This window comes from Triticum dicoccoides, chromosome 2B (genome assembly GCF_002162155.2).
Source record: "Triticum dicoccoides isolate Atlit2015 ecotype Zavitan chromosome 2B, WEW_v2.0, whole genome shotgun sequence".
In the NCBI taxonomy this organism is placed as follows: Eukaryota; Viridiplantae; Streptophyta; class Magnoliopsida; order Poales; family Poaceae; genus Triticum; species Triticum dicoccoides.
This window is the reverse complement of record NC_041383.1, coordinates 329,566,496-329,579,041: the sequence shown is the minus strand read 5'-3', so window position 1 is coordinate 329,579,041 and position 12,546 is coordinate 329,566,496.

The window sequence follows — 12,546 nt, the reverse complement described above, 5'->3', positions numbered from 1 at the left end:
GGGAAGCAAACGACAGAAAAGCTAAGTTGCCAAAGTTTGAGCAATTAGTTTTAATTTTTAAGTTATCTTCCTCGAACGACCGGACTTTGTATGGAAAACCTGTGCGCAGAGGAACCAACTCATAGCTAGTCGCGCCCTTACTTTGTTTCGAGTCCGCTCAACAACTTAAGTGTGCTGCAACTAGTCGCGATAAGGTTTCTTGTCGGAAGAGGCACCGCCAGCAGGCTGCTGACGTCCCACACTCAGCGCTCATGGCTCGGGTGCCTGCGCCGACAAGTTCCCTAAAAGCGTAGGGTAAAAACATACAAAGGAAGGAATCTAGTAAAGGAAATAACATAGCGATTGATACCAGAAATAGAGTTATATTACAAAATAACTTGTCGCAGCTCTAACAGATTGATCTTATAATATGGCTAGCAGCGACAAGGAGAAAGAGAAAACGGGCGTCCTAGTCTACGCGATCGCCCTCAACCCTCTTGATCTCGCTCACCTTGTCCACAATGGGTGCGACAAGGGCCTTGAGCGCATCCCGATCAGCATCCGGCAGCAAGGATTTGAGGACGTTGGTAAGGGTGAGGCCTGGATTGCGGAACGCCACCTTCATCAGCACCTTCTGGAGAACTCCCGCGCAAATCCTGCGCGACTCGTCGGCTAGCTGCTTTGGGATCCTCTCCCGGAGTCGCTGGAGTGCCGTCGCCTAGCCCTTGAAGAACAGGCTGAGCTTGGCGCTGGGTTGGAGATGCTCGTCGGAGGGATACCCCAAAATCCTCTATCCCCAGCTGCGCCAACTCCCCGTCGATGGCGGCAGCAGCATCCACGAGACCTTCAGTCCAATGCTCCACTGTCTCCCTGAAGGCGTCGTGGGCGGCAGTGGCGTTCGCAAACAACGCCTCGTCAGCCTTGACCTTCTCCGACAAGGTCACCTCTCGCTCCTTGGCGCCGTCCAGCGTCTGAGTCAGCGTAGCCAGCTTCAACTCGAGATCCGCATTGGAGTCCTTGGCGGTGCTGAGCTCCTTGTTCCTCTCAGCAAGAAGACCCTGCGCCAGTTGCCGCAGCGGCGTGAGGCGCTCCGGCAGCAACGGTGCTTGCCGCGGTAGAGCGCGTCGTGCGGCTTGGCGGCTATTGGCCCGTCTGCCGCCCCGCTATGTCTGCGGCTTTGCGGAGACACCTTCTTGGCGGGGCCGGGGGCTCCGCCTGCGGCAAGCTGTCTGAAGGTTCGGGCTCTTCCTCGCTGGGCTCGCTCGGCTCAGCTTCAGAGCCGGAAAGATCTTCGTCGCCAGCAAACTCCGAGCGGTGGCCGGGAGTACCCTCGTGCGCGGATGCGCCCGCGTCTCCGTCGACCAGAAGAGATAGAAGTACTCCCTCAACTCCTTCGCGCCGAGCTGAGGGGAGAAGAGGGCCCGCTCCTTCTGCAGCGCCGCGAGCCGCTGCGCCTCGGCCGATTTCACGCCCTTCCCCTTGTCGGCTTTCGGAGCCATGGCGGAGGTGGCGAGGGAGATCGGTGGCGTTGGTTGCGCCGGTGGCAATGGGGGGCGGAGCGCTGCTCTCTTTCTGCTTTGAGAAGATGGGGGGGAGCGGCGGAGATTTTTGGAGTCGGAGCAACAGACGGCGAGGTGGGCGAACTGCCCCTATTTCCTCTGCTTATAAAGAGGGAGAGGGCGGACGTTTCGCCCTTCTGAATAAACAAACCACCCACGATCTCTCCCATGATGCCGCATTCAACGCGTGCCGTTAGGGGAGGGCGTGGTGGATACGGAGCAAGATTCGGCATGGCCCAAGCCGCATGTGCCCGTGCCCTGTCTTGGGCCTGGCCCAACAGCGCTCGGCACCGTGTATGGCCCAGGCCCAGGGGCTCCTGTCGGTGTACTAGAGTAGGGGTACCCTAGTATCCCGAACTTGTGCACGGGCAGTTGCAGCGCCCCGCGGCAAGGCTTGCCGGGCGACCGCCAAGGTCCTCTGTGGTTCCCTTGGAGCCATTCAAGAACAAAGTATTTAAGCTCAGGAGACAAGGCCCCGGCAAGAGGAGCTTGCCGGGAAGACCAACCAAGGCATCTCGAGGCCTGGTGAGCGACAAGCTTCCGGGCCCGACAAGACAACGGCCGCGGCAAGGCGCTTGCCGCGGCAGGCGGCCACTTTGTGCCCACGCTCCAGCGCATCCAACAACGTGTCGCTCTGGGGGCCTTTCCAGGCGCGCGTGGCGGGAGGCTGTGCAGCCAGCGGTGCGCGGTGGCATGCGAAGCTGACAAGATCGCCATCGTGGCGAGCGGTGGCGTCCCTGACAGTCCTTTTCTGCACTATTTGGGCTACACAGATGGGCATTTAATGCCCTTGTCCCCCGCCGTCAGGGTTAGGTAGGAAACACTGTACAAGCAACTGTACCAACCACCTCGCTTTTTACATTTGTACCCTTGTTTACGTTGCCACCTGTCGGTGACCCCTTGAGCATATAAAAGGAGGCCCATGCGCAACGTAGAAGGGGTTCGGATAATTCGGAAGCCAGAGAAACATTTAGCTCACTCTCGAGCAAGAACATAATAGAATCAGACAAGCAGTAGTAGGAGTATTATCTCTCCGGAGAGCTCCGAAGCTGGGTAAACTGCTCGTGTGCTTCGCCTCGATCTGCTCTTCGTGCGACCTCCGCCCCTCGCCGAACCGAAAGGGGCTCGGTCCGCCGGCCCCATAGGTGTTCGTGGATCAGTTTCCCCAACAGTGTGACCTTAGTTCAAGGAGAATACGGTGAGGACTTGGTGTCCTGAGCTGCGTGCTCAGCTTCTGGGTGTCCGGGACTGTGTGTCCTCGAGTTTAAATACTCAACCGCTCCAACCAAATGTACAACTGAGACAGCAATTGGAACTGGTCTACCAAATCATTGTCTTCACCAACCTTACTGGTTCTATTTCCTCAACTCTTTCATTTCTTCATTACTGTGTTGAGTGATTGTTCATATATGTGTTTGAATACTTTGACTGAAGACTTTCTCAATTTCCTCAGTTCAATTTCTTTAGTCTGTTTGTCTTCATCTTGTGTTATCCTGTGTTTACGCTTTCTGTACTCTGTTTTTGTCTTCATTTCATCATGATGACTATGTGTCTATTCTGTCATGCTTACTTCTGAGTACTTATTCCGTTGCAAGTAGTTCTTCGCTAAGGAATTTCCTCACCGGCAAATTCCTCAGTGAAGAATTCATAAAAATCACCTATTCACCCCCTCTAGTCGATATAACGCACTTTCAGAAGGTGGATAGAAATCACAAGTGGGTCAAACGTCATTTTGGTGCAATTCTTCACAACATTACAGTCACTCAAAATTCTGTGAATAAGAATCACTACTATTTGCATCAAGTCTTCGACCGCACTTGGGTTGTTCTTTCGCATCTATACACTCATGATGAACTGAAGCAGATGGACTTCCAACAGGACTTTGACTGGTCATAGCCACCCTCAAAAAATTCAAGAAGGTCAAAGTTCCTCCGCTAGTCGTCAGTTCATATTCTTCATCGTGCGAGACAGACAAAGCTGAAGATTTAGACGACACTACGGCAGGCCCTATAATAATGGACGACCCCAACAACGCTGGCACTCCTCCATCGACATCATGATGATATTCTTCAGGGGCATTAGTCCTCATTTTTCGTCCCTTTTGGTCATTTGATGAGAAAGGGGGAGAAATTTGAGTTAGTCTTCAAGCGGGTCTATTATATGGGCGTTTTTTGCTAAGTTACAACTCTTGTTCTTCTGAAGTGTTTGATTCACCGAGTTGTAAACTTAAAGTCCTATGGTCGTCTGATACTTTTGACTACTTTCTGCATGCTCAACCCTCAAGTACTTAATGCACGCATGCTAAATTTTGTCAGACACCATATTTCATCGTGCATTTCAAGTTCTTCATGTTCTTATGTCAAATGCGTGTATGAATTACAAGATATAGGGGGAGATCTCCATGATATTACTCTACAATGTGCATCTTCTATCTAAAGCAAATTCCTCAAATATGCACATCTTCAGGGGGAGTTCTTCTATATCTTGTTATCAAAATCCTCAATTTTTTAGCACTTTCAATTGTATGCTTATCCCCATTGAAAACTTAACCTATTTGTCATCAATCACCAAAAAGGGGGAGATTGTATGTGCATCTAGTGCCCCTTAGTGATTTTGGTGTATTGAAGACTTATAGGTTAAGGGACTAATGTGTTTGTGAGTGTACACATGCTCTATAAGTTGATGAGGAGTTTGATATCTACGATGAAAGTTGACCCCCAAAAATGTATGTCTTCAGCTCAAGACTTTGGTTGTCCTGATGATTTTGAAAGTGAAGAAATTGGTGTGACCTTGAAGACTTGGATATTCATGCGAGGATTATGAAGCGTGAAGACTTTTGGTTTCATAGTTTCATTTTCTCTTTCTTGAGTCATAGGAAACACTGTACTGTTAAAGGGGGTCGAGGTAATACTAAGGAAAGTGACTTCCAAGTGATGCTCATATCAAAATCCTACAACTACCCATTCCTTTTGAGTGAAGCCATTGGAAATCTCATATCAGTTCAGTTAATTTCTTTAGTGACAGAGATGAAGATCTTCTGGTGTTTGAGGAATTTGTTCTGACTGAGGAGTTAGGAATTCGCCAGTGCGGATTGCCTACACAATGAGGAACATGGTAGCCCCGAGAAATTTAAACCTCAAGTATCCGACCGTTGTTGTGCTACGCGCTAGCTGTCCCAAAATATCTACCCACCTAACGGCCATATCATTGAAGGGAATTTATGTCTTATCATGTCGGGCTGCTCCCTAGGCTATAAATAGCCGCCCCTACAACCACTAGTTGGTTGGCTGCTCCAAAAAGAAACTGACACTTGTCATCGAGAGCATCCCATCCTCCGAGGACTTTGAGCGAAAATCATCAAGTGAGGAAAACCCAAACCCAAACACCTACAAACGCAAAGTGATTGGGCATCACTGAAGAGATTTTTCCTGTGTGGAACTGACGCTTGTTACCTTTGAGGACTGTGTATCCTCTAGACGGTTAGGCGTCATGGTCTGAGCATCCAAGAGGAATTTTGGATCACTGAGTGACCAAGTCTGTGAAGGTTTGGAAGTCACCTGAAGACTTACCATGAGTGGTTGGGCGAGGTCTGTGTGACTTTAGCTCAAGGAGAATATGGTGAGGACGGTGTGTTTGGGACTGTGTGTCCTCGGGTATTTTTAAATACCCAACCGCTCCAACCAGACGTACAACTGTCACAACAGTTGGAACTGGTCTACCAAATCATTGTCTTCACCAAGCCAACTGGTTCTATTTCCTCAACCCTTTCATTTCCTCATTTATGTGTTGATGAACCTGATCACTACTGTTTGAAGACTTTGACTGAATACTTTCACTATTTCCTCAATCCTATTTCTTCAGTCACATAGTCTTCAGCCTGCTTATCCTATTTTCACGCTATCTGTACTTTGTGCTTGTTTTCATTTCATCATGATGACTATATTGCTACTCTGTTATGCTTATACCTGAGTACTTATTCCGCTGCTAGTGTGTTGTTGCTTAGGAATTTCTTCACCTAGAAATTCCTCAGTGACGAATTTGTAAAAATCGCCTATTCACCCCCCTCTAGTCGATATAACGCGTTTTCAAATAAACTTGTATAGATCGTACCATGAGGGCATGGTCGGCCACAACATGCCTGGACAGGTGATGATGTTGTTCTTATGGGGTAGCGAATTACCCCCAGGCACTTACCCATCTCCTTCGGCATTCGTCGGGCAGTGGCAAAGTACTGCTACGATAGCAAGGTGGTCAGCAGGAAAATCTTACTGAGGCAGCCCGAGGTGCCTTGGTTCACACTAATCTCCTAGGAGCACACGCGGGAGGCCCCACCATATGCCCTTTACTCTGGCACCTGGTGTCAGCACTCGTCCTATAGGAGTGGGTCGTCATCCGTTTGCCTTGGGGATGAAGTCTTCCTTCCCTGACGTATCGGTGTTCCCTTCCCGGGGCGGTTCCCTGACACAGCCTTACACCCCTTCCCCAGAATGTCCTGCCCAAACGCAGGGTAGGATCCACCGGATTCTTCTTGGCCCCTTTAGGATGTCCTCCTACGCACAAAAACACAAGGCCTGATTTGTTTTCAAGGCCACTATACCAGATCGTTATTACCCTAGTTTTATTTACACTGACAGTAGCCCCCGGACCCATTTTCCTCTTGCCTTGTGGTAACCAGCGAAGAGGGGAATGGGGCCTAGTGACCCCAGGGATACGGCATGTGGTAGACTGGGGCTTCTTATAGGGACTATGAATGCCAGCCTAGGCCCTATCACACAAGCGTAGGCTCAATCGATTACCCCGTTGAAGCTAGGACTATCTTCTCGGCTTCCATGTCGCTCTTAATGTTCCTTAGAGATCTTAGGTCATCTCGCTTATGAGCAAGCGGTTAAATTCTTATTGATTCATTTATAAGAAGAAGAAAATGGTTTGACGCCTTGCTGGCCATGTTCCCCCTCCCCAATTTCCTTACAGTTGCTTGAGACTTCTCTAGCCAAGCTCTTATCCTAGCCTAGTCTCGCCGCAGTCCAACGTCGGAGGCGAGAAATGGAGGAGAAAAGCAAGGGAAAGAACTGGTGGGACTCCCACCGGCCTTGCTTCAGTCCGCCTTTTCTGACGACCGTAGCTTGAGAAAGTTCTGGTTTCTGGTCGGGGTGCAAACCACTCATGGGGCTTGACGGATCTTCTTCCAGCAGGTGATGCCTCGGGGGCAGCACTGAGGTTCCTACTTTGCTCAACTTCCCGGCCGCCGGTTTAGTTCCCCCCTTCTCAAACTTCTTCAAGGCGGTTCTAGATCATTCCCAAATCCATGTCCTCCACCTTCATCCAAAGGTCGTATTGGTCTTGGCGATCTTCTCCAAATTATGCAAAGGGTTCGTGAGAGCGAGGCCGTCCCTGTTACTCTTTCATCACTTCTCTACGCACCGGGTTCCCGGGAGCCATACCTCGGGCTATGTGACATTCCGCTTGTCCGGGAAGGAGTCGGAGGATGATTTCATCCCCTTGATTTTTCACGAACCCTTGAATGAGTGGCGTTGGAAATGGATGCTCATTGATACCCAACGGGAATCCATCTAGCTGCATGCGCTAGCTGCTTCGGCAAAGGAACGTGAAGGATGGGTGAGTTGTCCGGTGGGGCAGCCCTCCACCCTATACTCAAGCTTATCAAACGCCTCATAGAAGAAAAGCTTGACAGACGTATGGTGGTTCTAAGTTTTTACCGGATGAGGGCAGCCCCTCTACAAGATTAACAACTTCCTTTGTGGACGTACCAGGGGTCGCAAGACCCAAGGCGCCTCCACCTATCCGTCATAGAGGACAAAAAGCTCAAGTGGGTCATGAAGATTCTGTTCCATACCGAGAGTGGCCCGCCCCCCCTCTCTGTCTGGATGGTGCATGCTGATGGAGCGTGTGAGGCCATCCCGGAGGGCTTGCCGGTGGGGTGTCATTTCCAAGAGCGCCGCAGACACCTGTTGTTTCCAAGGGCGTCGGGGACACCGGTCGCCCCAATCCTTTTTTGGGGGAGCCGAGGCCATCCCGACTGGTCCCAACAGGACCATAGTAGGGGGTGACGATGGCGGCACCGAAGGTTCTTCATCCGCACTGCCTGCATGAATCGTGCCACCAACAGTCGGCCGAAAGAGAACTCTGCCCCCTAGGGACGCAGAGTTGCATGATAGGCCCAAATGGGGGGGCGTTTGACTGCTGACTCCATGGAGAAGTAAGGCGACGGTGTCCTGGACTAGGGGTCCTGGCCTAGATGGCCTAGTCCATCGGCCGAACTGATGGCCCATTTATAGAAAGGACTATGGAGGCCTCCAACCTACGCATATCCAGCTTCACTGAAGACTTGGCATGTACTCCAAAAAGATCTATTAGATTCAGCATGTAATTCTTAGATGGCAACCGACCATGTGTAACCCTATATACCCCTGGTGCCTATATAAACTAGAGGGTTTAGTCCGTAGAGGATCCGTTCATACATTCATCATCGTTATACCCCTAGGGTTTAGACAACAACTTACGATCTCGGGGTAGATCAACTCTGTATTTTGATACACCCATAATACAAGAAAGGGCAGGACGTAGGGTGTTCTATCCTTTAAGAGGGCCCGAACTTGGATGAAATCACCATCGTCTATCTCTTGTTACCCATCAATCCAATCTAACAGCTCGGCCCCCTACCCGAGGTGCGACGTCGGCAGCCTTCACAAGACGCGGCATGTCCTCGGGCGCCGCCCTTTCTCTCTTAGGGGAGGAGGAGCCTTCCTTTCCTTCTTCTCCTTCTCTTTCCTCCTTGTCCGATGAAAGAAGTCGGATGTTCTCGGACCTAGCCTCCACGGAATCTCTGATCCGAAGACCCTTCCTCTTATTCTCTGTCTCTTTAGCATTGCCCGGGGCCTTTGAAGGTACCACAACGAAGAGGGTCTGCAGGTCGGGGGTCCGCTGATCCTTGGGCAGCGGCTTCGAGCACGTGATGAGCGCCGCCTTGGACGCTCATTTATAAAAGCAGGGAAGGGTGATTCAGACAAATACGAAATACCAAACCATTGTTGAGCATATAAGGTGATGCTTACCTCGGAGGGTCTGCGTACGGCACTGTAATCATAGTCTGGCCCATCGGTGGGGATCTCATTTTGGGATGGCTCTAAGAGAGTTGTCCACATCCCATCTATGCTGGTGCGGAACAAGTTCCGCAGAGTTGGTGTGTCCTCGGGCTTGTAAAGCCACATAGGGATAGCCCAGAGCTAGAGTGGGAGGATGTACCGATGCATCATCACGTCCACTACATCCACCAGCTTATACTTGTTCTTGAGGATCTAGATCTACTCTTAAAGAGCATCGACCTCGTCTGGATTGCCCCACTCCAGGTGATGTGGAGCATCCCAGGGTCGTCCCCATGGACCTACTGCTGTCTCACCAAGTACCAAGTGGACCCGTGACACATGCACATGCAAGAGCTCTTGAGACCTGACATCACTCCTCTCGCTACTCCCTTTCGAATCACACGAGACATGGCTACTAAGTCAAGTGGAAACACTTTGCATACTCAGATACCAAGGAGCCAGCCATGGAGAAGCTAAGGAGAAAGTACGATCGAAGGAGAGAAGCAATCACGAAGACGGAGAATATAACGAGCAACTCAGGAGTTGACGGATGATCCGTACCAAGGCCCGGACGATTCGTACAGAGCACGAACAATCCGTCCCCTCGCACGGACAATCCGGCTACCGCGCGACATGAGGACCGCAAGCCCTCGAACAAAGGCGGATCATCCGGACCCCAGCCCGGATCATCCGGACGGACATGGACATCTTGACCAGGACTCAGACATTCGGACAGCTAGTAGCCTTCATGACACGCCCGGATCATCCGGACGCCGCCCCGGATCATCCCGACCAACATCTGGATCATCCGGACAGTGCGTGCGTGCATGATTTGGGCCAAGGTCCATGTACCCCTTCGCCCCCCTATAGACTATATATACTCCTCCTCCTCCACCATTTTAGGGTTAGCATTGTGATAGATCATTTTGGGGATAGAGCCTTGCTCATCCACTTGTACCCTACTCCTTTGGAGATCAAGGCCTCCTAGGAGAAGATCCCCCAAGTGGATTCGAGACCCCATCTTGTGGGAAGATCCCCTAGTGGATTCAAGACCTCCTTCATGGAGATGAACTAGTTACCTTTGTATCTCCCTTTGTTGGATTTGTACATTTGTTTCCCTCTTAGTGTACTTGGATCTAGCACATGTCTGATTGGATCTAGTTGATTTGAGTGTTTTCATCTTGTGTGTTCTTATGTGTTCTTCGTGTTCTTCCAGAACCCCCCTCCACATGAAAGATCGGGCATTAGGGTTACACCCTACATCATCTTGGTATCATGAGCCACGTTGATCACGAACTTGGAATCTCCCACACCATTTCTAGCCTAATTTTGTGTGTTTTTGTCCAACTTCGAAAATCCCCACAAAAATAGCCATACTAAAAAAATTTATGACTTGTTGGTTTGATGATGTTTTCTTGAATTTGATCCGTTGATTCGTTGTGTTGCAAGTGGATCTACCTATTCCCCACCATCTCCACCATGAAATCTACCCAAAATTCCCCCATTTTTTCCCTATAATTTAGAGTTCATCCCGAGCCGTAGCCCGTGCTGGTTGACCTTCCCGGATGATTTGGGATGATTCGGACCGACACCTAGATCATTGGACCAGCCCGGATCATCCGGCTTCCGGCTGTCGAAACTGAATTACTCCAGAAATTTCAGCCGCCGCCATCTTTTCGAATACCCATCTTTGACCACCACCATTCGTCCATTCCACTTTCGCAAACCCGTTGACATACCTAGTTACACTACCGCTTTCTGCTACCTCCATTTGACTTTTGCTTTGAGAATTTGAGTTGCGGTTCTCCATTTCCTAGGGTGTTTCGGCTAACTAGGAACGGTTCGACATCGACAAAACCAATGTTCATCTTCGCCAATGAGTTCATCATCAACAACAACCACTACACCATTTTGAGACCGCGACCGTAAGCAAGGATGGTAACCTCGACGACATACATTGCATATTATCCCTTGCCTTTGCATTGTTAACCCCTAGCCCCTTTTTTGTCACTTGCCTATCAAGACTAGCCATTGAGTATTGCCGGTAATGTTAATTGTGCACATTAGTGATAAGCGCATTCCATTGCATACACACCATATCATCTTGGTATCATCTCTTGTGTCACAAGGTTGTTCCCGCATATACATAATTGCTATCTTGGTTCGAGCATTTTGCATAAGTGGCCAACGAAAGATCTCAAAAGAGAAAGAGCCAAAAAGCTTTTAAGCAAAGAAAAATATAAGCAAAGAGCTTTTAAGCAAGTGCCATAGCATCATATCATATTGCATACAAATTTCCATACTCGGTCATCCTTGATCACCGTGAGATGACTCGCCGAAAAATCATACATGTATAGCATACTTGGGGTAGAAGTCATTGCATTTTTGCTTGTAGGTTGTGCACAAGTCTGGTATCCGCCTATCGAGCAATCGTGCTAGCGTTTCTCTAGTGTTGAGCAACAAGAGCATTTTCCATGGATTCTACTTTTTGAGCTCATTCCTTGGTTGCACGACCCCATTTATCTATCTATGCGTCTGTTTACGCATGCCTCATATTGCTATAGGTCTACTTGTTTCATTTGCGAATTTGCAAATCTTTTTCAACATTATTGTATCTTTCTAACATTCGCATAAATTCTGTGCCACCATCCTTACCAAGCTACTCCAAAAGCTTTATTTGTGTAGGTGTGAGAATCGATAAGATCTGGTACTAATTGTGCTATTTCCTTGTTACACTATTGAGTGATCATTGATCCATCTTCAACATTGATTGATCCATCTTCAACATTGGATAAGGTACATCTAGTCTAGTGATGACCCACAAGTATAGGGGATCTATCATAGTCCTTTCGATAAGTAAGAGTGTCAAACCCAACGAGGAGCGGAAGGAAATGACAAGCGGTTTTCAGCAAGGTATTCTCTGCAAGCACTGAAATTATCGGTAACAAATAGTTCTTTGATAAGATAATTCATAATGGGTAACAAGTAACAAGTGTATCAAAGGTGCAGCAAGGTGGCCCAATCCTTTTTATAGCAAGGGACAAGACTAGACAAACTCTTATATAAAGCAAAGCGCTCCCGAGGACACATGTGAATTATTGTCAAGCTAGTTTTCATCATGCTCATATGGTTCGCGTTTGTTACTTTGATAATTTGATATGTGGGTGGACTGGTGCTTGGGTGCTATCCTTACTTGGACAAGCCTCCCACTTATGATTAACCCCTCTCGCAAGCATCCGCGACTGTCGGTGTCAAAACCGGCAGATCTCGGGTATGGGGTCCCGAACTGTGCGTCTAAGGATCGAAGGTAACAGGACGCAGGGGACACAATGTTTACCAAGGTTTCGGCCCTCTTAATGGAGGTAATACCCTACTTCCTGCTTGATTGACTTTGATGAGTATAGGGGTTACAAAAGTTGATCTACCTCAAGATCGTAATGGCTAAACACTATATGTCTAGCACGTATGATTATGATTGCCCCTATGGACTAAACCCTCTGGTTTATATAGACACCGGAGGGGCCTAGGGTTGTACATAGTCGGTTTACAGAGAAAGGAAGATACATTATCCGAACGCCAAGCTTGCCATCCACGCAAAGGAGAGTCCCATCCGGACAAGAGGGAGGGCCTTCTGTCTTCTATCTTCACGGCCCATTAATCTGGCCCATGTAACATAAGCCGGCTCCCCAAGGACCTCATACTTAGATCAAAGTAAGTCACATCCACTGGCAACATTTTTGGCAAGATGTTATGTTCTGGCCTTGTTAATATTTTGAGCCGTTTCACATCCCCTGTTCGTGTTTCGAGGCACGGCCATTGACACATCTTGTTAAAGAAGAGATCGTGTACCCTTATCATGGGATTCTCATCAATACGGGTTTGGGTAATCCAACCATGCCATTCGC